Raw genomic sequence first — 3,954 nt, 5'->3', positions numbered from 1 at the left:
AACTGGCCCAGGCCTGCTAAACAACAATAACAACTGCAACAAGAAAAAAGCTGGGTGCCTATAGTCCCAGCTACTTGGGAGGCTGAGGCAAGAGAATTGCTGATGAAGCCCACGAGCTTGAGGTTGCTATGAGCTCAGACACCATGGCACTCTACTGAGGGTGACATAGTGAGGCTCTGTCTCAAATAAATAAATAAATAAATGAAGGAGAAAAACCCGATGATTACATCAATAGGTGCGTAAAAGCATTTGACAAAACAGAACACCTGGCTGGACGCCTACCTGTAATCCTCCAACTCTGGGAGGCCAAGCAAGAGGATTGTTTGAGCTCAGGCCTTCCCAAGAGCAGTCTGAGCAAAAGCAAGATCATGTCACTACTAAAAATAGAAAAAATTATCTAACTTTATTGTTCACCTCTGCAATCCCAGCTACTCAGGAGGCTGAGGTGGGAGAATAACTTGAGCCCTGGAGTCTGAAGTTGCAGTGAGCTATGATGACACCACTGAACTCTAGTAAGGGCAACAGAGCCAGACTGTCTCAAAACAAAAAACTGAACACCCCTTCATGAAAAACCTCTCAGCAAACTGGGCACAGGAGGGAATTCCTCTGTCTGATAAAAGGCTTCCACACAAACCTACAGCTAACTCACGCTATGGTAAACAACTAACTGCCTGCCCCTGTAACCATTCCCCAAGCTTGCCTCTTACCACTTATTTGGCATTGTCCTGGAGGTCCTAGACAGTGCAGTGAGGCAAGAACAAGGAAAAAAGGTGTAAAAAATAGCTGGTGGGCGGTGCCTGTGGGTCAAAGGAGTAGGACTCTGGCCCCATATACCAGAGGTGAAGGGTTCAAAAAAACTGCAAAAAAAAAAATATAGCTGGGCATTATGGTGGGTGCCTGTGGTCTCAGCTACTGGGGAGACTGAGGCAGGAGAGTCGCCTAAGCCCAGGAGTTGGAGGTTGCTGTGATCTGTGATGCCACAGCACTCTACTGAGGGTGATAAAGTGAGACTCTGTCTCAAAAAAAAAAGAAAGAAAAAAGATGTAAAGAATGGAAAGGAAGAAGTAAAACCATCCTTAATCACAGATGATGTAACTGTTTACTAGAAAATTCTAAGGAATCTGTGACAATTACTAGGATTAACTAGTGAATTTAGCAAAGTCACACAAAATAAGGTCAATATACAAAAACAATTATTTGCAGCTGCAAGCAATTTGAATATGATTTTTTAAATATATCTATTTATAACCAGGTTCAGGGGCACACATCTGTAGTCCCAGCTACTTGTGAGGCTGAGGTAGGAGGATCATTTGAACCCTGGAGTCCATGTCCAACCTTGGCAACATAGTGAGACAGACCCCCATCTCTAAAACAAATCTACATATATAGATATAGATAGATAGATATAATTTATTTATTTAAAAATATATATATATTTTTATTTTTATTTATTTATTTTTTTGAGACAGAGCCTCAAGCTATTCCCCTGGGTAGAGTGCCATGGCATCACAGCTCACAGCAACCTCCAACTCCTGGGCTCAAGCGAGTCTCCTGCCTCAGCCTCCCAAGTAGCTGGGACCACAGGTGCCCACCACAATGCCTGGCTATTTTTTGGTTGTTTGGCAGGCCCAGGCTGGATCTGAACCCTCTACGTTAGGTGTATGTGGCTGGCGCCTTAGCCACTGGAGCCACAGGCATCGAGCCTAATTTATTTATTTTTATTCAGACAGAGTCTCAGTTGGTCACCCTCAGTAGAGTGCCATGGCATCATAGTTCACAGCAATCTCAAACTTTTGGGCTCAAGTTATCCTCTTGCAGTGGTGCCCATAGCACAGTGGTTATGGCACTGACCACATGTGCCAAGAGTGGCAGGTTCAAACCCAGCTTGGGCCAGCTAAACATCAATGACAACTGCAACAAAAAATAGCCACGCATTGTGGCGGGCACCTGTAGTCCCAGCTACTTGGGAGGGTGAGGCAAGAGAATCACTTGAGCCCAAGAGTTTGAGGTTGCTGTGAGCTGTGATGCTACAGCACTCTACCGAGGGCCACATAGAGAGACTCTGTCTCAAAAAAAAAAAAGTTATCCTCTTGCCTCAGCCTCCCAAGTAGCTGGGACTAAAGGTGCCCACCCAATGCCCTGCTATTTTTAGAGATGGGATCTTGCTCTTGCTAAGGCTGGTCTTCAATACCTGAGCTTGGGCAACCCACCCATCTCAGCCTCCCAGAGTGCTAGAATTATAGGTGTGAGCCAACATGCCTGGCCTAAAAATACATATATATTTTTAAAAATTCTATTTATGGGGGCCAGGCCTGATGACTCACTCCTATAATCCTAGCACTCTGGGAGCCCGAGGAGGGTAGATTGCCTGAGCTCTCAGGTTTGAGACCAACCTGAGCCAGAGCAAGACCTCATCTCAAAAAATAGCCAGGTATTGTTGTAGGTGCCTATAGTCCCAGCTACTTCGAAGGCTGAGGCAAGAGAATTCCTCGAACCTAAGACTTTGAGGTTGCTGTGAGCTGTGAAGCCACAGCACTCTACTGAGGGCCGCAAAGTGAGACTGTATCTTCAACAACAACAAAAATGTTATTTACGACAGGGCATGATGGCTCATGCCTGTAATCCTAGCACTCTGGGAGGCCGAGGTGGGTGGATTACTTGAGCTCATGGGTTTGAGACCAGCCTGAGCCTGAGTGAGATTCTGGTTTCCACTAAAAATACAAAAAACTGAGGCAAGAGGGTCATTGGAGCCCAAGAGTTGGAGGTTGCTGTGAACTATGATGTTGCCATGGTACTCTACCCAGGGCAACAGCTTGGACTATGTCTCAAAAAAATAAATAAGGCTCGGTGCCTGTGGCTCAAGTGCTTAAGGCGCCAGCCACATACACCTGAGCTGGCGGATTCGAATCCAGCCCTGGCCCACCAAACAACAATGATGGCTGCAACCAAAAAACAGCTGTGCATTGTGGTGGGCGCCTGTAGTCCCAGCAACTTGGGAGGCAGAGGTAGGAGAATCGCTTGAGCCCAGGAGTTGGAGGTTGCTGTGAGCTGTGATGCCACGACACTCTACCCAGGGGGACAGCTTGAGGCTTGGTCTCAAAAAATAAATAAATAAATAAATAAATAATATAAAAATTCTATTTACAACAGCATCAACGAAACAGAAAGAGCCAGACATGAAAACATGCATGATTTCATTTATATGAAATTCTAGAAAAGGCAAAACTTACCTAGAGTGACTGAGAACAGATCAGGGACACCTGGGGTCGGGGATGGTTTGGGAATTGACTGCAAAGAAGCTAGAGGAAACTTCTAAGGGTAATGAAAATGTTTTACACTTTTATCAGAGTTACACATACATATGTATGTGTGTTTATAAAATCAGGATAAAACTCATTAAAAGTTACACTTTAGGGTGATGCTTGTGGCTCAAAGGAGTAGGGGGCTGGCCCCATATGCCGGAGGTGGTGGGTTCAAACCCAGCCCTGGCCAAAAACTGCAAAAAAAAAAAAAGTCAAAAAATACCTTTTGGGGTGTTGCCTGTGGCTCAAGGAGTAGGGAGTAGGGCACTGGTCCCATATGCCAAGGGTGGCGGGTTCAAACCCAACCCTGGCCAAATAAATAAATAAATAAATAACCGGGTGTTGTGGGTGCCTATAGTCACAGCACTCGGGAGGCTGAGGCAAGAGATTCGCCTAAGTCCAAGAGCTGGAGGTTGCTATGAGCTGTGACGCCACAGCACTCTACTGAGGGTGACATAATGAGACTCTGTCTCAAAAAAAAAAAAAAAATTACATTTCAATCAAGTTGAGCATAAAGTAAAAAAGCCAGGCAGACTATAAGGCCCGGCACCTGTGGCTCAAGTGGCTAAGGCGCCAGCCACATACACCTGAGCTGGTGGGTTCGAATCCAGCCTGGGCCCGCCAAACAACAATGATGGCTGCAACCAAAAAA

The sequence above is a fragment of the Otolemur garnettii genome, unplaced genomic scaffold (assembly GCF_000181295.1).
Source record: "Otolemur garnettii isolate 467f Iridium unplaced genomic scaffold, OtoGar3 scaffold00067, whole genome shotgun sequence".
NCBI lineage: Eukaryota > Metazoa > Chordata > Mammalia > Primates > Galagidae > Otolemur > Otolemur garnettii.
The sequence above is the reverse complement of the archived record's forward strand: the minus strand, read 5'-3'. Positions refer to the sequence as shown.